The sequence below is a fragment of the Dermacentor albipictus genome, chromosome 4, assembly GCF_038994185.2.
Source record: "Dermacentor albipictus isolate Rhodes 1998 colony chromosome 4, USDA_Dalb.pri_finalv2, whole genome shotgun sequence".
Taxonomy (NCBI): Eukaryota; Metazoa; Arthropoda; class Arachnida; order Ixodida; family Ixodidae; genus Dermacentor; species Dermacentor albipictus.
In genome coordinates, this window is record NC_091824.1 from 60,291,069 (window position 1) to 60,315,885 (window position 24,817).

General features: G+C 45.9%; 1 protein-coding gene and 1 long non-coding RNA gene across 4 annotated transcripts in view; one reads left to right on the plus strand and one right to left on the minus strand.

Annotated features, from left to right (window-relative positions):
- Positions 1 to 8,337, minus strand: part of LOC139059115 (uncharacterized) — a 201,021-nt gene extending 192,684 nt beyond the window's left edge. The window contains exon 1 of the long non-coding RNA XR_011513928.1: positions 8,103 to 8,337. This is a non-coding gene — a long non-coding RNA (uncharacterized lncRNA). The remainder of the gene's footprint in view (positions 1 to 8,102) is intronic.
- Positions 1 to 24,817, plus strand: part of pb (homeobox proposcipedia) — a 263,759-nt gene that overhangs the window by 162,753 nt on the left and 76,189 nt on the right. The window lies entirely within an intron of this gene.

Sequence of the window (24,817 nt, forward strand, 5' to 3'; positions counted from 1 at the left end):
ATATGGGATAGTAGACCTGTCGGGTTTGTTTTCCTCGATGGGCTCCCGTTAATCGCCTTGCTGCCCACTCCCCTTCAACATTTTGTTTTTTGGTCTGCCACGCATTACACGTTCATCGGTATTAGAAGACCGTGTTGTGCACCTTCAATTCTCAGAATGTCTTTCGCGTCGCATTAATTCACCGTTCCCTCGTTCAAAGCCAAAGCATTTTCGCGTGCACGACTTAACGCGACTTTGACGCAGCAAAACGCTTCGGCGAGAATTGGAAAGTGGTGTTGTACGCTACAACCGTCATTTTTTTCATACAGGCGACATAGACATCCACTAATGTTGTTCCTGCAGCCTTGACCCCAATTTTAGTCTTTCTTTGCACGGGCTCCGACTCCAGATTTATCAAGTCTTTCCTAGGCTCTCCTTTACCTTCGTTATTCTGTATTTAACCAGTGATACAAGCAAACCGCATACTTAATAACCCTTCGAGCACTCCGATGTACAATTGAAAACGCCGAAGAAAAGCTTCATAATGAGAATTAGTAATGAAGATATGGATGTTTAAAACGCGTTGGGAACACGTGGAGACATATTTCTCATTGGTCGTATGCTGTAAAGTCTATGAATAAGCGGGAAGTGTGTTGGAACGTACAGGTTAGGGAGTCATGGAGTCGCTAATAACTTCATGGAGTCGCTGTGCTAGTTATTACAAAGTGTATATATAGAAATAATAGCGGATTGTTTTTCCGCAGCTTAATTATTTTTCATACTTAAGGAGTGTTCACATTCGTGGGCGCCCGACAAGCCTCCTTATAAAACATTTCAAATTCCTAATCGGTAGAATATGCCAGAAATGTGACAAGTTTTCAATCCGAAAGATATATTAAGCGCCTCAAGGTGCTAATGTGATATCAAAAGGTCAGAACAAGAAGAAAACAAGCCTGTTGGAATCCAGGGCGGGAATCGGCTGGGCGTTATTTTGGCAGTGCTCCGACAGCTTTTGCAGTCAAGTGCTTTTTCGCAAACTGACTCAATGCCCGTTCTGTAGCGCAAAGCATCGTAGTTTGTGCAGTGATTGTAGACCGTTTTCGAACTGGATATTCTTTTTCTCGTGAATTTAAAACATGCAATGCACCATGTAGAAAGTCCGTGCGACAAATGTAACTCCGGCGAGGAGGAATTTAACGAAGCATGTATACTGCTCAGTTCTGCGCAAGTTAAAGCCTTATTCCTTCACCAATTCGTGCAGTATGGATTTTATTCGCTGTGCATAAACAGTACTAAAACCTAAAGCGTTACTCTTGTTTTTGCATTTTTCCATCGCAAGGCAATAACGTATTCAAACTTTCATCAACAACACATCTACTCGATGATTTTTTTTAAATCTTTGTTCCGGCTCAAGTTCTGATGAGAAGTAACGATGATTCGTGGCTGGTGTTGTGCATGCGCTTATCTGTGCAGATGAAGGCTTTTCTGTGCTGCATTCGGCATCCTTAATTTGGTGCAATGCTAAAAGCAGATCATAAAAATCACTTGCCGTCTTCTTGCGTCCCGCATTCACGTATATTATGTACCCGCACTTCCCGAGTCATGCATTCCGAAGCGAATGTGTCCGCATGCGAAAATGACCATTACAGCGATTCCCTATCTTCAGATTGATAAGAGAAGAGAAAGTTTTCAACCTATTGGTAAAACGTTTAAGCTCCTTATTAGGTAGTTGGCGGCTACTGAGGTCACACTATACACCGCACACCACACATGCGCGCGAACGGCGATCTTAAGACCCTTGCGCATGCGCATTGTCGGCCGCACACGTGAAGAGTGCTTCCGGATAACGTGACTCACCAGTTTCCTATGTATAACTGCAGTCGCAAGAGACATGGGTAACGACCTGTAAAGCATGCACGTCACTAATGATATATACCAGAAGCTCCGCTGTCACGACCATACCATTAGGACGACCGGCGCTATAATTACCACCACTGCGACAAACACCAGTGTAAACATGCTATGCATACTGACCGTCACTATACAAGTGTCGTTTACTGCATGCTACCGAAACTACTGTGTTCACAGAGTTGCAGCTTCACAGACAAACGCGCTTTTAGTCTTCGTTAGTCGGTGCGGGCGAAAATCTTCGCGCGAGTCGCCGCACTTCGTCGGTTTTATATTTGCATATCAAACATTTCCGATCAAATGATCGTGATGATAATAAGCGTGTATTCGTGTGTGTGTCTACTGAGTTTTTCGTGGAATGAAATTAAACCTGATGACTAAACGTTTGAACGTGATCTGCTTTCATCAACGTTATGAATGCAAAAGCGAACATCTTCCTACAGAATTCCAGTCTTGCTCTCAAGTCAGTTCATAAGTGGGAAGGCGAACAAGACACCCAATTTTTTTCCCGCCATGAATTGTTGTCGTATAAGTCTGCGCAAGAAAGAAAACGAACAGATTTCCTACCAAGCTTTCACTCGCGAAAGAGTGATCACGCTTCGCTCTAGAAAAACTGAGCAAAATTTCCCCTTACGTGCCCGGCTTCCACTTAGTTTATGTTGTTCTCTGTTAAGCTAATAAATATGGGTATATGAGCATATGAGTATACGAGCATATGACGTTGCGCGACATGCCACTTTTTTCTCGGTGATCGGATCACGCAGGCATTTTAACTGTAGTGTACCGACTTGTGGTAATTTCCCTGCTGTTGAAGCACTGCGAGCCAGTATGCATTATGGACTCGTCCTACGATGTCGATGCCCGTGCAAATTGCTTCTGCGTATTTTGTATATAGTTTAGGAAAGAAATATAAACGAAGATGAATACATAAGGGCCCTGGTATATGATGACAATCCTCATCGACGTCCACTATTCTTCGTCGTCGTAAAATAAATCACAAATGCATGACCAAATTACGAAGGTAAATAGCTTTGGTGCAGTATTAGGAATTACCGCACGTATGCATGTTGCCTACGTAATCTCTATCGCAGGATGGCGCAGTTCCTGCCAAATATTGTGATTTATGTTATCTCCGTAAATATATGACGGCGTCCTGAGCTTGCGAAAATGAAATACCAAGGAGAAAATGAAACTATATATAACAATCATGCCCAGTTGGTTATGGTTCGTCCTAATTACTCGTCTATGTCTTCTCCTTTTCTGTGTCCCTGTCGTTACTTTTCTTGTGTTGAGCTAGACTACAGTGTGTATACTTTCGTAAAGTTTGACTCTCTTGTGGCGCACAGACAAGTCAGTGCACATACCTGCACGGGTATACATACGTATATATATATATATATATATATATATATATATATATATATATATAGTATACATACGTGCACGACAGTGCTGCAGCACTGTCATACGCATGCGCAGCCCTTGCCAAAAGTTTCGAAACCAGTCGAGCGACAGGATTTGGGTCGCCGGACCCCTGTTTAGGGCTCCCACAGCGCTGCCTCCACTTCGAAGCTGAAAATATAGCTGGAAGCACAAGGCTCCTCGATATGTGACACTTGCTAGTTATCAGAGTTTACAGGGTCCCCGCTGGGCCAGCCTGACGTCACAACATTCTACAATGCGCACGACATTCCGAACTTTTGACCTCCTGCGTACTTTGAGTTAGGTGCACGTTAAAGGACCCCAGGTTGTCCTAATTTCCGGAGTCTTCCGTGCCTCGTAATCAAATCGTTGTTTTGGCACGTAAAGACCCATAATTTATATTAATTTAATTTCACTTTTGACCGAAATTGTAGCGTCTTCCTGAGAGCCAATGTATATAGCTGGACGACTCCACAACCCACACGTCCTTGAGCTAAAACTGGCGTGTTCATTACCGCGTCTGAGAAACCAAAGTCGCAGTTTCATGCATGCTGCAGCTCGAACTGGCTGGTACAGTATATTTTGTTAATAAAGAGAAATTCAGACATCCACCCGTTGGTAGCAATTGCTACAAAGGAAACCCATACGGGTTCCTCGAAAGAAAGGCCTTGCATTTGAAGAAAAATTCGTCCTGGTCCGGGACTCGAACGCGGGACCACCGCCTTTCCGGGTAGCCGGTCTACCATCTGAGCTAACCATGGCGGCTAGCAGTTGGCAAGGCGAAGTCGAATTTGTCGACAACTCTAAGCAAAGGCAAGAGTTTGACGTATTAGTTCTGCACAAAATCGCAAGGTGGGGAGAAGTAATCATAATCAATAATGGGAAAATCATACATACACCCGTTCATTCAGTATATCAGTATTAGTAGTATTCAGTATATAACAGTATATTCTGTTACGGTAACGCTGAAACTTAAATCGCGTCAGCTTGAATAGGTGCACCGTTGAACCTGTGAACGCGCACCTCCTTGAAGAACGCCACGGTGTTTTCATTGCACATACACTGCCTCGGCGCACGCGGCGATTGCGCTATACCGGCATGCATCTGTCTCTCGCGTCTGTACTCGCGGATGTGCATAGCACAGCGTTTAACATAACGAACGGCCTTGGTTCGAATCGTTTTCCTTCTCAGACTTCAGCAGGAGCTCGTGTCGGTTGCAACAGGTGCATCCTTGGCCGGAGAGTTTCTTGCCGGAAAAAAGTAGGCGCAACGGCAGAGCGGATATCCTTGTTGCCACCGGCAATGTCGGGCAACGAAAACGAAACGTTTTTTGCCAATGCGATTTCAGGAACCGGACGCGTTGCCCCTTTCGAGAAAGCGGAGATTGTCGCAGATACAGCACGCGTTTCATTGTCATTCACGCTGTTTGTTCCAAACCATGCAGGAAGAAAGCAGAGTTATTTTAAACTGGAGAGAAAGAAATAAGAACTGGTTTCTCCGTTAACATTGATTGGCATTTGGGATAAATGAAAACATGTGCACACTGAATCGTCAACGTTTACATATTCCTTCTGTATAAAGCTATATGTATAATTAGGCGCGTCATCTGCACACTTCTAGGGATGCTTTCGTTTTCTAGAGTAGCAAGCGGAAAAGAAGAAAGAACGCCGGTTATATTCGACTCTTTTGCATATTGCAATTAGTCGTATATGAGCTATAGCTTATGTGTGTGTATGCGCGCGGTAAGTGTTAGCTGCGAAACAACCAATAAGCAGCTAATTGATAACTTACACATGAAGGAAACTCAGCTTCCAACCTCAACGTGCACCCAAGCGATCGCACGCACACACGCGCAGTCACTCACCCATAAATGCACACGCACGCACGCATGCGCACTGCTCAGCGATTGAAACGCGATACTCGGACCGGATGGCGGCCGGAGCTTGCCGAGCCACCGGTAAGCGCTGGCTTATCGCTGAGGGGCCGAATGCGCAGTCACGGTTGCTCAGGAATGTTATCGCTTGCATGATACAACATGCATCAGCTCGGTGTCCCCCGGCGCCCACTGGTGGCGCTTCGAGTGTCACGCGCTCCGTGTGTCGCGCTTCAATCACCGAGCACGGTGCGCAAGCAAACATGCACGCCACCGCAAATCTGTGACGAGACAAATCGGCGCATGTCCTGCGGTATAGTATTGTAAGCATGATCGGCTGTAGAGAGTTGCAGCTCAGCGAGCCAGTGGGCCCAGCGGGCCAGCGTAGACTCCAGTGCGCATGCGTGGTACAACATGGAGAGTCCATTGCGTCCACGCTGGCTCGCCGAGCTATAACTCTCTAGTCACCCTGTAACCCTGCTTCCAACTCTTATCGTAGCTTACGTGGCAAGTGGCGTTTTGAGCAAAGTGTACCTCATGGTGTTCACATATGCTCATACACAGCCGCCGAACGACGTGCAATATTGCGGTGACTAAGCAGATGGTCGCCACTGTATACATATATAGCGTATACTACAAGTGTCAGGATATATAGCGAGCGGTGTAAACGAGGCACGCGGGTGATCAGAACGTTACGGCTGGTTCCTGTAACGGCAGAATGGAGCGGATGGCTTGTGCAGTTGTAATATACGTTAATTTGGCCATGCCTAATTATCAAATGCAGCGCAACGGGCGAAAATACATTGCGCGTTCCCCGTTAAACCTCATTGCTTGCCGTGACATTTGGAAAATAAAGATGTGGTCGGTCAACTCGTGCTATAGCTTAGGGCCAATGGCCTTCAGCTATAGAGATTTTAACCACTACCGATCTCAATTTCATGCTCCAAGTCAACGCTCTTGGAACTGTATGAAACGAAGTGAAAAGCTTATATAACGTTGTATGCCACACAAGGTAAATGACATCTGTGTATATTGTATCTATATAACATCTGTATACATCCACTGAACGAAGTTTAGGTGCTGTCGGGCTATAATTGAAATCAATGCCATTAGTAAATTTGGGTGAATAATTAAGGTCGATTTAAATGTAAAGAAAAAAAGAACAATCGACCTAGTTGTTTAAAAATAGAACCTGAAATTTCAACTTGTCTGTAACGGTCGAATCGTTGAAGGCCACGAGGCGAAGTTAATGAAGCTAATTAGAATTTAACTAATTATATCAACCGCATTCACAAAAATAGGAATCCTGTGAAGCAGAGAGCATGAAAACGTTTCCTGTCTAGTAAGAAATAACATTACATCCTCGGCGTCTTCAGCAAATCGATTAATATTAGTTACTTCTTGTGGGGATGGGACGACTGAATAAATTGCCGTTTCTTGAAAATCACAACGCCTGGGTAAACTCGTCGGAACCAGCGTTTCCATAAATTTCCGCATTTGAAGGCATCCGTTTAGCACGAAATACCGCACCCGCAACCTCCACTACTCTTAAATACACCCAGGGACAATTAGAATATGTGAGACTTGTGCGACGTAGCTACCGAACTAACATTATGTATTCGCCGGCTGAGCCAACACGTAGGCAAGTTGACAGGCCTTCGCATCATGTGACGTGACGTCAGCACGTCGCGGTGCACAGACCGACCAGCTACCGCACTTTTCCCTTATTGCCTGCGCAAGATTCATTAGAACGTTACACACATAGCGCAGAGATTCTAATGATGCGTGGTTATATTTATATCATTTAAATATTTCGGCTAACGTAATTAAGGTATTTCTAACATGTGAAGACGTGCAAGGTAACGTGAATGTACTCTCCGGTTTGCTTTGTCCTGTTCCCGTTTTTTCTGATAAGTGAAGCACACGCAAATTTCTGCCTATTCGGTAGCATAAAAAAAATCTATAATTCCATTCAAGACGCACCCCATGTCTGCAAATGCTTAACGTGCATGATCCCCTATAAGAATAAAGAAAGAAAGAAACGCATACAGGTACACGTAACGACTATACGCAAAGTAAATGTTCATAAGATCGCGCACCGTACATGCACACAAACTTGAAAATGGGAATATAAAGAACACTTTCCAGCAAGGGTGCTCGCCTTGTTCTTTTGATCGACTTTTCACTCTGTCCAATGTGTGTAAGGTGGTGAATTTGCACGTGGAAGTTCTTTTGTGGAAAATCCTTAAGGCGCAGTCTGCCACAAACGTAATCAGTAAATCACACATGTGAACTCTTTGACACGTGCACAGATTTTAAAAGCCTGACAATACTGATGCGTTTGTAAGCTTTCTACCAAAGTCTTCTATGAGAAAACTCTTTAGTATAATTGCGCGCAGGTCTTGTCTGCATAAAGCGTCTCGGCAACAGCCACTGTGTACATATGTACGCTGTATAAAGACAGGCAGAAATTTCAGATTGCTGCAGGCCAACTGCGTAGTTAATCAGTGAGCATTTTCGTTTAGCATGTGATGAGCTCTGTCAGCAACTAACTTTTCCTGTTGCTCTCACATTGCCGCACTGTCAAAGCGGCATCGTCAAAGTAGCCGGCAACATTTCCAATGTCCACATATGTGACTTCAGGTGCATGGTTTCAGTGCACCAAGATCTGCAGAATATCCTCGGATCAGCGAGCGATATATTGTTCGAAACACGAACATCTCAAATGAATGGCGCACACTTGCACAAACGCAGAACCACAGCACGTGCAAGTATAAGCAGCCGGTTAACACTGTAGCCATTGACGTTACGTTTGTAAGGCGAGGCCTTATAGTTAGTTACCCAGAGCCACGCTATCAAGAGTTATCAAGAGTCATGTGAGACGACTGTCAGAAGTGTTCGAATGCAGAAAGAAACTTACATTCGTGTACAACGTCGGTACAAAGTTCTTCCGAGATCAAATCCACTTGTTCCGATTGCACCTGTCCTTCAGAAAATGGAAACACCCACATCTTCCCCTTGAGAAAGTATTCAGAGCAGTCTGCCACGAAATACTCGATCGGCATCGGACGCCTGACGGTTCACAGCAAGCGTCAGTTACACGCTGGAAAAGCGGCGATGGGAAACGATTTTGAAAACGAACACATACGAAGCGAAATGAGACTGAATTGCTCTGCGTCGGCGGCCGTCGGGTGGCTGCCGCGAACTGTCGAATGCCAGGAAGTGACGTCAGAATTTTGAGCGCAGGCCCTCAGACAGTTTTGAAGCGCTGACTGAATCTGTTTGCGAGAGCGGGCCGCATGCGTGCGTTATGAACGACTGTGGCAGCATTCCCGTTATGGTTTTGTTACAAGGAGAAAACCCACATAGAACCATGTTACGGTGCACCATAATATACAGCAGGAAGCTTATATTGCACTCTAACCATGTCGTTCAGCAAGCTAATAGCTTCTAGCCAATCAAATCACTATCGACTACGGTTTTTTTACAGTTCGCTCTGTTCTTCACTACTCAGTGAACCAAACGTGCCACCTTTCAGGCGAGCGGAAGCTTCCGTTGTGCAGCGTCCCCCAGAGTTTGCTTTGTTAGCTGTCCATGATCTTTGTCGCAAGTACCACCACCTTGCAACGGCCGCGAAAGCTTGTGTCCACTTGATACTTATGCGAAAAGCGTTGTTATGCAGAGAAAGCTTTTTATAGGCATTTGAGCTCATGTTCGTGACGTTTGCTGTGGATATCGTAATCATAGCTTTTATCATGTTTTCTTGGCAAATGCAATCGCCTGAAGAGAAAACACGATACCTCTCTCCAGCCAGAGCACCATAAGACGCAAGGCCAGGTTGGCGACATGTACTCTGTCTTGCCTTCGCCGCACCGTCGTAGTCACCGTGTTGCAGCTGTCATCGGGCTGTTATCGTTGCAGTCGCAGTTACCGTTTTTGTCATTGCTGCGTCAGATATCGCCTTTTTTCTGCGGCACTTAAGCGTTTCCTTCGATTCATTGTTGTGTTGTAGAGCGCACAAAAGATGACGGATACACGCAGAAGAAACAAACAAGCGCTGACTCGCCAGTCAGTGTCCTTCGTCTATTGTGCGCGCCACAGTTCAACAATGAATCAGTATAAACTCGCCCAGCTTTTAGCTCTATTGTTTCGTTTGAGTAGTCCCATGCCACTTTTGTTGAGGCTTCCAGCGGCGGGACCAAACCAAAGCGTTTATTCCAATTCTCGTCCAAAGGCTTGTCGCACTTATTCTTAGTGTTGCGTAACCTGGTCCATCACCAAGACCGGCCAACAGGTCCACTCGTTGTTGAGGAGGAAAAAAAAAAACAAAGTAGTTGCGTTGTACACTGGTCGCATGCCTGTATCACCTAAACCAGTGCCTGGTCAATCATTCAGGTGGTAAAGGTACGAACAGACGCTGAATTTCCCGGTTGGCCCGTAAACCTCGACAACACATTGCCAGTGCATATTCAGTCTAACTTTTCTGAAACGAAGATATAAATAAGCGCTGCGGACATTCACACCGAAATAATATACAAAGATGTGAACGCGAACGCGGATGTGAATATACATATGCAGAACACATGTTTACATCCATCCACAAAAACACCCCCAATGAAAGTATACTATACTGGTACTAATAAACTATACTAATAAAGTCAGAGGCAGCTTGAAAGGCAATAAACAATTTCGAAAACGCTATGACTATTATCAGCTGGTGCTCAGTTACGACTACGAATTCACTGTAAATTTCCACGCGTGCGTTAACAAGGGAAGTATGTGGACTGCAAACCCTGATACGTAACGTTACCAATTTTAAAATCTCGGACCGACTTACAAGTGCGTCGTAGGCGCTTGTCCGTAGGCCGCTTATACTGCGCTACTGCGCTGAAGAAACGGACACTTTAATAGGAGCCATGCTGGGGCGGTCTCGGCCTCGTGTATACTTCCCATCCATTCACTTGCCCTTTGTCATCCGTCATCGGGAGGCAACCGAGAGGCGGTCACGATGTCGAGCTCCGGTTGCTTGCCCAGGCTCCGGGGAGGCCTTTTGTTGATGCTGCGAGAGCACTTCGATTCAAGTAACTGCAGTCGCAGCGAGGCGCGCGATGAGCCTCTGGGGGACGAAGGCTTCTTATCTGGCATTGTGCGCTCGTATACTCGGACATTGAATATCAGTCGTCGTCGTGGCGCAGAAATAAATGCAGCAGCAAGCAAACGCGTTTGACGAATGGAGTCTCTTCTTACGCGCGCCAAACACTGGCAGCCCCGACGAGAGGTCGCTCAAAAGCCGAGTGGTTTTTGTCACATCGCCGCAGATGCTGCGCGAACGTTACCCGGCGCACGCTTCTCGGTTGCACGGAATCATCACGTGTTGTCGGGCGTGTAAAGGAGAAGCTTGCCCGCTGCGCGCTTTGCACGTAAAGGTCGCAGCGATGGAGAACTCGACTCAGTGCGCGGAGAAGCCCGCCTCACTTGCATCGCGGGCCCTCGGCCGCATTATTTTCGTCCTTGGAATTTCTTTCTTCTGCTATCCCACGCCATCGCTGAAGTTGCAATCGCGCTAAAGTCGCCATCACGCTGTCGATGAATTGGAGAGCGGTTGAATCGGACAGTGTTGCGGCTGGCGTATAGCACCCCGTGCAGAAGGGATGCTCGACCACCATGCCTCATCGAAATGAAGGGCGAATTCCTAATTCGCTAGGGTTATCTCGAGTGGATGCTGGTCTGGCGGACTTCCTGCAGTGTTCACAGGCCCCTTTGTGTGTGTGCACCCTTTCCCCAAACTAGACAGGACCCCGGGCTGCCTCCAGCGGAGACTTGCTGGTGAAGATGTCAACTGGGACAATGGATCACCCGCCTGTCCACAACCAGATGCCCTTTCTACGTACTGTCAAGCTCTACAGGATAACTTCCGCGAACCAACGTTGCCTAGAAAAAATGGTCAAGCCGCCCCTTCCGGGCCTACAGGCTCACTGAAAGTGAGAGCAGCTGCAAAGCCACGACGAGGGCTTAGCACATCACCTGGGAGAATGGACCAGGCGTCCTTTCCGCAAACCATGCAACGCCGCCTCGAAGAAAGGATGAGCGCCTCCGATCCTGGACCTGGGGGCTTGGTACCTGCGGAGGCGGGCCCGTACCGGCTCACTGAACGTGGGAGACGTCTATCCACAAACCAGACTCAGTGACTGTCACGTGACGTTAACGTGAGCAAGATGCCGCCCACGAGTTTAGAGAGCCTATTTAAAGAGGCTTTCGCAACGTACTTTTTCACTTCATTCACTTCTCATCTTTCACCAAACACGGAATAAACCGTGCAAGTTTCGCACTAGAAATCGCCGTGGTCTACCGGATGCCTGCAGCCCCCCGACAACGCCATGCTACCCAATAGCAACGTCGGTCGAGCTTCGATAAACAGGCGTCGGAACAACTGATCGGCAGCGGTGAGGTACCCTATTCCGGAGAACGTAACAACAGGTACAGAAGAAGCGAGTTACTGAACATGCGAAGTGCTTCAAGAAAACGCTGTTGATGTCGATAGAGAATAGATCGCGTTGAAATGGTGTTTTATGCTTGCGTCTGCTCGGGAGAGTTTACGGATGTCCTTAACAAAACAGTTAAGGCGTGGAAAAAAAGACTTCGCGAAGGTTTCCTGCGAATATTTCGCAAAGTGCAATTCGACACATATGGTCGTATTTAAGACGAAGTATTTACGCCTGGCCATGGATAGTTCCGTGGTTCGGTGAGCAACGCCAAAGAACAAACTCCGTTATTGGCGTGCGAGGTACATGACTTTTCAAGTGTGCGTGGCCAGGTTGTAACGCGAGTGAAATGCGCTGCGTAAACGTAGCATATACAAAATTTAGGCGAGCGTGCATGGTGATACGTCTTTTTCAGTTACCTACTTCACGCTTCGGGAAGCCAGTACAATTTTTTGGGCGTTTACGCGGTTTGAATAGAAACTAAAATAAGCCTTCGTCGAACGGCTCCACGTTATCGCGTATTGTATCTGCTGTTCACAGGATAGGTAACGATATATTCATGGCAATGGATGTCTGGCTGTCGTGATTTTCTATCCAGTTGGAGATAGCAAGTGCGGCCGCTTTTAAATGAGGCGAAATGCAAAGAAAACGCTCGCTTACTTGTATTAGGATGAACATGGACAAAACCTGATTCAATAATAAATAAACCGGAGCTTTCCTATGCTGCATACCGCATAGCTGAAGTGATGATGCCTTCGTGCGTAAAACCTCGTCACTAATGCAAGGAGACGGCTATACGCGTAAACAACCACTGAGAAAATGCGCGTGCAGCTAAAGCTCACGCCGCGCGAAGGGTGTAAACGAGAACGCTGACCTGAGCGCACTTTTATCGCGTCGCAGATCCGCTTGAGTGCGCCGCTGTCAAAAGATCATTGGCATCATCAGGCCATGCAGTTTAGTGAACAATAGAGAACAGCACAAGAAAGTCCAACTGCGGCTGATTGTGTGTATACATATATCTTTTTACTTCGTACAAAATATTGCCACTTCGGAAGTCGGTAAACATTTCACAAGCCACCACCAGCCTGCAGCCCCAGGTTAGAGGGGCAGCTTAAAGAATATATTGTGATTATGCGTTTTTTTATCTTACTGCATTCCTTTAATTTTGGTCGTGACCTTGACCGATATACTTGGCGGTCTCGAAAAAACTTTTGGTGCACCTTTTATGGTAGGAGATGGGGAATGGTAAATTAGTTTGGCGGCTGTGTGCAACAATATAGAGGCAAATGATATCCTTAAATCCCAAAACCATGAATTGGGTAGCTCTCTTCACAAAAGTTTTGTTGCTATAACACCACGACTAGTCATATGCGGGGTTGCTGCAGGGTTTATAGCCCTCGTTATCAGGTGATCACGTGCTATGTAGGATTTATAGCCTTCATTATCACGCGATCTTCAAGAGGTGCGTGATCAGGTGCAAACGCTGTTCTTAGCGACAAAAAAAGGGGGGGGGGGATGAAAAAATCTCGTTAAAAATGAGCATTTTCTCGACAAGAAGTCTCACTCAAGCGACGGCTAAATGCCACAGTATATGTGTGCTTGTATAGTCACAATTGTCACAGTAAAATTGAAAGAGTTTTAGGGGCAAGAAATCCTGGCAAAAAAGCCGAAGTTTCATCGAAGCAAACGCATCTGCATGCTCTTGAATGGAAGCGTGCGGTGGATGTTCCACCTAAATTTCGGATTCAACGGCAAAGGCGCGAGGGGGTGTAACTGGAGAAGGACTTAGTATTTTGTCCCAGTTGCTACAGGCTCATCTTGGTAGAAATGGCACCAAACGATACTACGAATAAGTGTATACGAGTTGTTATAGCACGTGCCTTGTCTACTGTTATACTCGTCGTCTTGTTTTGTGCCATTTCCACAAATATTACGTATAACTTATTCGCGAATTCAGCGCTCCCATTAAAACATTTATTTTAACTCAGGCACGCATACTTTTCCCCACATGAATGTACGTTTTCCACTAATGTGCGAAACATGCATTGTTTGCGTAATCTTCTTTCGTGGACGCCTCTTAAGCGAAATAATAGCATTATCACATTGAAACTATAAACCTTAGCTAATGATTGCTTTCTGCCATGTGCCTAATCGGCTTCCTCTACGAAAATTATATGCATTCAGAAACAGCCAGGTTCTCCTTCATATCTGCTTAACGACGTCCTCGACAACTTGAATTATATAGCTGATAAGACTTGATCCTCTCTGTATTCGGAACTGCGAGCATTCAAGCTCGATAATTCTCTCACTCAGAACTATCCGAACCTCCTTTCCCTACTGAATAGACAATAGGCCTGGACACGGGTTTTCTTATCGGTAAACTTTCATCCCTCTATACGTATATTCCCAAACAGCTTCAGCATTCCTTAGATGACGTGATTCACTTTTTCGCATACTTGCCGGCAGATATCTCGATTGAACCACATAACACAAAATAAGAAGTGCGCATACATACAAGCACTGTGTGTACGTTCGCTCTTCTTTCGTGTGCGGTTATTGCGTGATCCGTATCGGCAAGTCTGCTGCCCCAGCTCGCCCAATCTTCAACGTTATAGAGCCGTTTCGCAGTCTACCGCGTACGTCGGTCCTCTGGGACCCTGGGCAAACACGAAGAACCTCGCCTGTTGGTTCGTGTGTACACGGATCCGGTCATTCGCTTCTATTCAAAAAGGCACTGTGACCTTATTGTAACTCGTACGACCTCATGATGGGCAGCTAGCTGCCCGAAGAAAGAAAACAGGGCATTTCTTATTCTTCCGGTATAGGTCAAGCCGGAGGGACACAGACACGTGCATCATCGAGTCGCAGTCTCAATGATTCATCCCTACCGGCGCCGCCGCTGCGCTTGTGAGCTCGCCCGGGGAGCGTGCTGCTGCGTTTGCGTGTGACTCGTGCGGGCCGCTTCCCGCGACAATTGCTGTTATTACGGCCGCGTGCACCGTTCATTACGAGCGCGCGCTCGCGTTCCGTGTGGGGTGGCAACCTTTTTGTCTTCCCGAACGCGGGAACGAAACAACCAAAGAAAAGAAACGAAAGACAAACAGAAAGTAGTGTTTGCCCGACGACGCGGAGTTGACCACGCGGCGTGCGACCGAGTTCCCGGATGCGTCCGTTAGGCTTATGCAGCTATAGCTGCATGCATGGGTCGCGAACTCGGCACGATGATCGGGGCGTTCCCGGGCGTCGGAGTGTAAACTAATGCACCCGCCGAGGGCGCCGCGCAAACATGCGAACTATCGATTTCAAGGTAAAAGAAAAGAGGGCTGCATGCGACGTCTGGTCTGCAGCCGGGGGACGCGAAAAAACTTCACTCGAGAGTTCGTGGCCGCCGTGTAGACGTTATAGGTTTCCTTGTTTCCGTCGTCGGGCTGTACATGCCTGAGTGACGTTCTGCCTACGCGCTCTTCATATGCTGTGTCCTTTTTTTTTTTTCCTAGGTAAACATTTTATTTAAAGTATTTACTTCGCATACTTGCTTCTCGCTTCGTGTGTCGGGTGTCCTTCTGGGGGCGTAGTTTCCCGTCATTACGGCCCGGTGCGGTTGCGGTTGCGTAAGCAAGCGCCGTCGTCGCCTTTGTTTGAGTTGCCGCGGCGACGTCGACGTTGTCGCAATCTTAAAAAAAAGAAAGAAAAAGAAAGACGCCCGTCGTGCTGCCGCCAACTCGGATTTGAGGACCGTCTCGACGTCGTGGAAGCCCGCGTACGGCTTCGCAGAGAGGAGCTGGCGTCCGCTCGTTTTCACTATACGGAGGTGTAAACGGAACGTAAACATGTTTGCCCTCGTGAAAAAACTCGCAGTGGATGGTGGTGGTGGTGGTGAACTGTAGCAACAGGCGGGTTTAGCCTGGAGAACAAGGCCGGCAATTGCTCCGCCCGAGCGTCTCGCACAATGCCGCTGAAGGGTTTCACCATATGTCCAACAAACCAGTCTCTCTTAAGAATTCGATGAGGAGACGTGAAGTTTCTTTGCGTGCTATAACTGATCCCTCGGGAAATATAAGGTGTTGCAGGCGCGCATACGGAAGGTCCTTTTTTTTGCAAATTCTTCAGGAGAGTGTCCCTTTCATCTTGGAATTGCTGGCAGGACCATAAAAAGTGTTCAATGTCTCCTGTTTCGTTGCATGCTGTACACTTCGGATAATTGGAATCAGAAGCCCGAGCTGAAAAGCACAGAGAGAAGCGGCCCTCCCGACTGCGAGTGTAGGTGGTTGTTGGAACACAGAGGCGCCACGTTAAAGACACGCGCGCGATGAAAATAAACCCTGCACCCGAGGTCGTATACGTGAAGACGAGCTGAAACGAAACACAATTTGGTCACATTACAGAGCGTTAGCTTGTCCGTAAACGTATTACCGTTTGCGGAATACGGGTTTACTTGCCTGTTAAAGATGGTACCACGGCAGCAACGCCGGCAGCGACGTCTAGTGAGGCAGCATTCAACAATAGAGCACAGAAAGCTAGTAATCTTTGACGGACCATATTTTACTTGAGATGCTGGCTCAAAGCATTGTTAACACCATAAGCGTTCATGTGCTCTCCATTTACGATATAACTTCGATGTGAACACTAATGCGACAGCGATTTTCTTTTTTCTTGTTTTTGCAAACACGTTCGTAATTGCAAAGTGTGACGAGATGTCGCTATCCCGCTTTGGTTACAGCGATCCACGGAGCATCTCCGGGTAAACCGCAAACGGTACGAATATTACGGGCAAGCTGGGACACTCTCTAGTTTGATCTTTTTTCGTTGCAAGAGAAACACAAGGCATATACATTCCCCTTTTCTATTTATTTGGTTCCCAGAAAAGAAGAGAATGCGTCTTGATACAACTGCCCATCGTTAACCTACATAATTCGACGGCATTTGTTGCAGCCCGTCCTCGATTGCCAATCAGCAATCGATCATCTTCTCCAATGAAAATGTTCGTTTTTTTTTGTTCGTTTTCGTTTATTTTTTCGAAAATGTTCGTTTTTTGTCACACTACGAAATCTGTTTTCGCTTTTCGTAGTGTGGCCTTATGCTTAAGATGCTTTCTTGAGACTCTGGCTGATGGAAGTGCTTATCCTTTTGAAGCGTATGTCGCTGTCTAGATAGTTCCCAACCCGAACCCGAACCCAAGCGCTCGTAAGAATCGTTTATTGTGATGAGAAGACAGAGAGATAGAGAGCGAGGAGACGAAAGGCAGGGAGGTCAACTATACGAGCGCCCGGTTTGCTTCTCTACACTGTGGCTAAGGGAAAGAGGGAATAGAAAGAGGAACAGATGGAGAGAGTGAGCACCGAGAGCACTGAGGATACACGGGGACACAAGTGGTGTCTTAAACCGGTGCACTTCAAGTAGTGTACTAGTGCACGAATCGCTTTTTGCGCCAGTGACGGGTCCGAGTAATGAACTGCCCTATGCCGAGATGAATTGCCCAAGATGAACTGGCGCTGTCCTTCGGCAGCTCCATATACACTTCTTGTCGCTCCTGTTTAGAGAAAAGAAAAAAAAACAAGGCTTACACTATTGAGCGACCACCCACTTCTCGTATCGTATAGTGTTTCTACACAGCGCGCGCGTGGGTGTATTAACGTTAACACACTTTTCAAAAAATCGTCTGTGGCATGTTGCACAAACCTGCTCGTTGAGCTTAATTACTCGAAGAGTGGAACACATTATTTGTACTAAAAATCAACATGCTTAACTGAAAAAGAACGAAATTTCACTAAGAACCTTTTAGCTAATCACCTTAACATACATATTGCTAACACTAATTCAAACCAATGATTTTGCAAGGCCCATCCACTTTAAATGAATTTTGAAGCTAGCACCAATTTTGATAGAAGCGCCGTCAATCTTGCGGTAAAAATGCACTTTTGTTTCGCTTACGTCTTTTGATAAAACACCCTTTTAGGCCATAAAGCACAATAATTACTGAAACAGCAATGTATTTAGTCGCAAACGTGGGCGACGCGTATCTCTAACCTGGTGTAATCTGCAGAATTCGTTCCAAGTGGATATGACTTTTGAAGTCACCGGCTACAATATGTGCCTCTTAGCAATATGTGCCAATTAGCTTAAAGGCAATTACCGAAACGTCGGTAATTGGTCAGATATTCATTATGATTTCTCGTGAAAATACTGTCCGCCTCCCAGAGGAATATAACTGAAAAAGCAGAATATTGTGAAATGACACGGGTGACGTTTAAAAATTCTTCTAAAGATAAAAAACACACCTCGCATAAATCTATAAAGACCGGGGGCTAGGGGGCAGTATTCTGTAAGAGTCCACCTAGTGGACTGTCCGTTTCGGCCGCTGCTGACTGGGTGGAGTTGTGCGAGCGAGGAGGAGACGAGCGGCACAAGCCAAGCAGCGGTGGTTGAAATGGACAGTCCACTAGGTGGAGTCTTACAGAATGCCCCCCCCCCCCTCCCCCTCCCAGAATAAAACAATGAAAGGTGAAGAGAAAACACACTAACGCAAGCATTCTTGCTCGTTTGGCACTTTTTCAGCAGCAGTCTTGCAGAAAACGCAGACACACGCTGCACCATAGGACAACAACACTCGTTAATGTCGCTCGAATCGCATTCAGAAAGTCGTTAGGAGCTCAAGCACATTTCGAACATAAATATGTTTCGTCAGAAGAAATCGTTCGACTGCAAAGTCGCTTATAACGCACTTCGAGTTCGTCAGTTCGAATGCAGACGTCACGATTATTCGTTCTTCAGGAAATAATAAACATGATGTAACATGACCACAACAATGTCTCACGTGTCATGCGTGTTCCCTATTTCACTTCTTAGCTAAGTTAACTCATTTACGCACACAGCCCCGAAGGATCGTGATCAGATCAGTTTGTGTCTATTTTATTGCCGTAATGTTATTTACGCATTGCATTATATGAAGAATGGGATAACTAGCAAATCCGAGAAGGTCCGCGGAAATTTTAGCAGCTGTGTATCATAGAGTGTGAAGAAATGACGTTATCAGTTACCTTTTAGCTGGTTGCTGATCACGAGTGCAGCGTACGACACAAGAGAAAGCGATGGTTGTACTACACTTCAAATTTACGCGCGTCAATAATTTATTCCATTTTCTTCCTGGCATAAGATAGACCGCAAATGCTAAGAGCTTCTGCTGCGTGCTTCACTGTGTGTCTCTCTGTGTGTTTCATTTCTGCACTGTTGTGATAGTTAAGACGCTAAACATTAAAACTAGCCCAACGAAAACGTGTTTGCTAGCTGAATGATTGAAGAATTTTATTTCAAGTAAACAGTACAATTTACATCTTCTGAATTCTTACAGAAGGAATCCCAGGGCAAAGACCGTCAGGGGGACCTCCTAAAAAAAAATGCACAAGTGCAGTATATGATTAGCAGACAAGTGGAATATATTGCAAGCTTCATACAATAGTGAGAATGCAATATTATAACCGCGATTGTGTATACAAAAAGTACGACTGAGGAATGAGTCAATAGACAATGGGGTAAAAGCAAAACTAACGAATAAAATATTAGAATCATTACTCAACCGTGAATATTTACCAAGAGGACAGTAACAGAAGCAAAGCCAATAATGTAATATTTTAACACAGCCTCCCGCACTGTCAAGTGGACCGTATATAAAAGGGTTCCCCGCGGACCATTTGTGCTTTTAGCAGTTGCCACTGCATGGTCCGTGTTGCCATGACGAAGTCGGGTGTTGAGTCAACTTTCCGAGGGAGAGGTACAACGTTTAGTACTCACATGACTGTTCCTTTTCTTCGATCGGTTATGCGCACATTTCATTTTAATGTCATCATGCTAACATGGCGACAGTAACTTCCTTTCACGTACGGGACGGAGCTGTGTATCTTCCGCGCGGAAGGTGGCAGTTGCTGGTGTTCGCTGTAAAAAAAAAAAAAAAAAAAAAAAAAAAACTTATAGTGCTAGGTTTGCGCGCATTTCTGCGAAAATCGTTTGAGTACCAATCGTGAAAGTGTAAGTGAAAAGGTTATCCCATGGGTTCGGGGATAGGTCGTTCAATTCCAGAGTTCCACCGTGACATAAGGACGTAGAGGGTTTGTTGACGTTCTAGACAATGCCTATAGGTCCCTTCTGCTCAAATACGTGTGTAACTTTGAAATTCTTCCATTGGTCTATCATATTTTCGACTCAAACTTCGTAATAAAAACCGTATAACAATTTTGTACGTCTGTTCGCATGCTTAAAATTGGAAAAATATTTACATTACATTTCGCTCTGAAGTCATGCAATAACGTGTGGATATAGAAGTCTGAGAGAGAACGAGTTGTGCAGCACTTGTATGGGAACAAAGCAAGAATTTCTTTTTGAAAAACATCGCGCAGAAGCAATCGACGATGATTCTCAATGTCATCGAATAGCCGAACGTATGCAATAAGTTATTCGCTCTATTAAAGAAGTGGGGCGCTTCACAACTCGTGCTTGTTGCAGTGGGGATATTTATAGGTAGCGTTTGTTGTTTCATTGCTTGATATCGTAAACAACAGACCCATTAACCAGCGCATCTCTAATGTCGGTATATGTGGACATGTAGCGCGTGCAGTCTTAAAAAGCTATATGACAGTTCGCGTTCGGCAACAAACAGGTTCCGCAAAGCAAACGCGGGTGTTATTTGCATCGGCGCCTTTGTTCCTACCACAGACATTCACCGACTACAAAAACTGGCGTAAGAGCCAAAGATAGCTCTCTTGAAAATGTAAGAGCTGTATCCGCTTTTCGCGCTGTGTACTTTAAGAAGCTGCATTGTCCCTCACTCAAGAAAAAACACGGACATATACATATATATAGTCATACTGCTACAATTCTTGCCCGAAATCTACGCATTTGCAGCAATTTGTGCGAGAAACTAGAGGGTCTAAATAAAATTGGTTATCGAAAATGCTGTCCAATCTGGCAGGGTGTTTTTTTGTTCTTTTTTTTAATACGTGATATTCAGCAGATGTAGGCGCCTTTAATCATTGCCGACTAAACACGTATAATGGATACCTACCTAAACAAAATGACAAGGCATGGTTTAAAAACAGCACAAACTGAAAAAGTCAAACTTGAAATCAGGTGACGTAACTGCACTGAAGACAGCTAACGGCAGATGTCACATAAGAAATAGTGGGACGTGTATAGAGCCAGCTCACATAATTACGCCTAAAGAGCTCCCTGCATAGGTCACGTAAATCACCGCTGGAACGTGAAGTCAAGTGACATAGATATATACTTAAGACAGAAAGCACGACGTCAGGTCACATCCAAGGCGCACGAATCCCGGCACAGAAATGAACGTAAAATGAGGTAAAAAAAAACACGGACAGCTTACATAAGATGAAACAAACTGTAATAAATCATTTCCATCAATACTGCTGTCTTCCAGATATCTCTGCTGGGCCACATGTTTTGAATGCGGCAAATTTATTCTAGATTGGTCGATCTGTTGCGTATTGAAAGGGAGAATGATAAATGAAAGACCGGAAGGTAAACCAGTACCGAGCCTGGTTGGCTACATTGCAGGAGGGGGGGGGGAACACAGGAAACTGGAGGAAAACATCGAGAATGAAAAAAAAAAACTAGGCAAAGACTTTGCACCACAAACTCTAACTATACAATAGCATAATCTGATTAGGATGATTGTGACGACTCGACAGCTGTGCGCATGTGCGATACAGCTAGGTGACTTTACACTTTCATTTATGAAAGTGACGTTTCTAGTCCTCGCATCTCTTACAAACGTGCGATTGCATGCACAACAGGATGCTCATGCACTGGCTCAACAGGCCTTCGAGCTTTTTGTTAGATACTTCCAAAGTGGGTGAAGTCCGCCTGTAATGCTGTCGAATTAAAAGTCAAGAGTTAATTTGTACTGGAGTATAGCCGGCATAATGAAAATTCCCAGCGCTGTATCACGGACAATCATTCAGTCCGGCTGCTTTCGCGTGTGCTTCAATTGGGAAATCGAGATGGCCTAGAGCTAATTCCACCTAACGTTTTCTTCTTCTTGAAACAACATGGTACCATTTATATTAAGTCGCTTCTCTCAATTAAATGCTTTGAGTTCAACCGAGCAGTTCCCAACTCTCGTTCGTTGTCGTGTGTTTCCTGGTGTTAACGCCTTAATTAAAAAAAAAAAAATTTTCGACAGGCTGAAAAGTCGCCATCAACTTCTTGCCTGAATTTTTCTTGTCTCTCCACCTCTATGTTTATTAAACATACTTAATGAGATCTCGGTGCCCGTAGGTAGTGCCGGATTCTGCTCTTTTGTGACATTAGAACTGCGCAGCGTTGAAAATATAGAAGCAACACTTAACTAGAAGAAATACAGTGACATAAGTTTTAGTGTTCATGTGCGAAACAAATGTTCCTTGAAGTTGACAAGTTATTGTAGCAAATTCACAAATTTTCCTGGACAGGATCGAATGAAGCCCCTCTAAGGTCCCACATTCCTAAAGCAACAGTCACAAAGACTGACGCAATGGCCACTCAAAGACGGAGACACAGGGTGCTGAAACAACAACAACAACAACAACAACAACAACAACAACAACAACAACAACAACAACAACAACCTGTGTGATTCCAGAACACGAAGAGTCATATCAGCAAATATTGTATGCGAGCCACCGTTATCAGATGTAGTAAGTTAGTTGCAAGGAAAACGATGAATGTTACCTTGAATTTATCGTAAATGATGGCAGTTTATTTTGACTCTATGACGAATACCGCAGAGAACTCTGTTCCTAGAGGTGGGATCAACTCAAAATTTCTAAACAAATTAGTGCTTCCTGTGGCCATCTCCAGCGGATCTGATTGTTAGAGATTTATTCTAATATCATTGAAAACGTTGGGCGCATCTGATATGATAGAAGGCAGTGATGTCGACATCGTTATTATGAGATCCTGTCAAGTGGCTCCTTCGTATTCAATTGACATTTGTTTCATGTGAGGAAAGTAACCGTGGCTTCAAACTGCGACAAGAAATGTGCCCTTATGCCTTTTAGCACAAGCGTCGATCGCCTTAATGAAACTTTAAACTGGGACGGTTAGCGTGGGGCGTCCGTCTTTAAATTCCAGCGCAACACAATACGAAGGACGGCAATGAAAGATGCACAAAGGAGGCGCTAAACTATGTATTGAAGTCTTGCGTGGCGCGCTGACTGCAAAAGAAAAGTCAGCTGTCATTGCATTTGCGAGTACAGCCCTCTTTTATTCCAACCGGTTCAAATCATTTTAGTTTTGTTAACGAGCTATTGATATCAAGTCGCCCAGTTAGCAGTTTGGAAGGAGACGACGTTGCAAAGACAAAAATGCGTAGAAAGATAGAAACAAAAGAAGCGCTGTTATTTTTCTGATTAAGCTTTCAATAATAATAATACGCGAAAGGAGCTGCATTGACTGTAAAAAGACACAGCCGCGACGATGTACCAACTACCTCATTTCGGCAACTCTTCGCCATTCTTTAAAGATGGGCTTCATCTTGCAATCTCCACTATTGAACTCCCGGACTTCAACCGTTTAATGATGTGCCACATCGATGCTGTATACTGCCAGTCTGTACAGCGCATGACACCACGGCTTCTCGGTGTCGCGGGGACGGGCGAGCACATGCGCTGGCGGCGTGGCTCGCGCGAGACTTTGGGGCGTCGCCGCGCGAAGCAGCGTGCGTCTGCGCCCGCCTGCGCACGGCCGCCAGAACCCGTTCGTGGAAAAAAAGGAGACACGGAGACGCCGCCGGCACCTTCTTCGTGCAACACTTTCGTTTCTTGTTCTTTTTTTTCCCCTTACGCCTTCGCCCTTGCGGAATGGGCGAAACAGTGCAACTGCGCGAACGGCAAGAAGCGAAACGCGAACGCGCGGCGCATCACAGACGCGGGGTACCGCGTTTACTCGAATCCAAGCCGATGTTGTTTGTCGCTATACGGATTCAATCGTAGGCATCTGTATAGGCCTAACTCAGAAGACGGAGCGCGGACTGCGAACGACGCGTCACTTAAGCCGGCGCCTGGAAAAGAAAGCGATTAATTATTACGCCGTCTGTGACGCAACCAGTTGATGTATAAGGCGTCGCAAGCCACGCGCCGGAGTGGATCAATGTACAGGTCGTACGCTGCCTGCTGAGCGCAAAGTAGCGGGTCACGATTCCCGTTGAGGCCGGCGAATTTCGGTTGGGGCCGTTTGCCAATACGTTCGCGTTGCAGGCTTTGGGTGAACGTCAAGGACCCTCCACTGATCAAAATTAACCCACGGCTCCCTATGACACGACGTCTATCTCGGCGGCTTTGGGACATTAAACCTCATCGTTCAGTCCTCTTGACACCAGAAACCGCAGCAGCGCTCTTGTAGGCACTCTTATGCGGCAATGAGAGAGAGAGATGGAAAAGAAGAAAGGGTGGGAGGCATGTGAGATGCCATGGATCCAAGTCCTCGCTCATAGAGAAAGGTCGTCCATCTAGCTGGCTAAGCGTGGTACGAGCCACAAGCCATTTATAAATATCTTCAAAGGCAGGGCAGTCACACAATGCAGCTTTCGCATTGTAACCGTCTGTGAGATGCTGCATGCTGAACAGTGGAGCTAGTATGCGCGTCTACAGCATGCCCTTTCTGTTCTGTGTAACTTTTGTTTGGACCTAATTACTTATACCTTACGGTGCATGTTTTATCAACTAAGCTTGATTCCGGCGTTTTTATGCCTATTTTCTGCACTACATCACGGAAAGTTGCAGCGCATAAGTGAGAAAAAGAATGCTCGCTCCCCCGTAATCTAGAGTAGATGTAAGCATGAAATGACAACTGGCAAAGCAGACTGGTTGGTGATGGTGCTGCATGTTCGAAACGACACACCACACCACACCACACCACGCCATAACTGTGCACTGATCCATATGGACGGTGCCCAGATAGAAGAAGAAAACCGGCTGAAGGCCGCACGACAGGCAGCGAAAGACGCCAGGGAGACGGAGCGCACTGTCCAGCTAGAAGAACAAATTGAGTTGTGGGGTTTTACCTGCCAAAGCCATGATTTGATTGAGGCACGCCGTAGTGGGGGACTCAAGATTAATTTTTACCGCCAGGGTATCTTTACCGTGCCCCCAATGCATGGCAC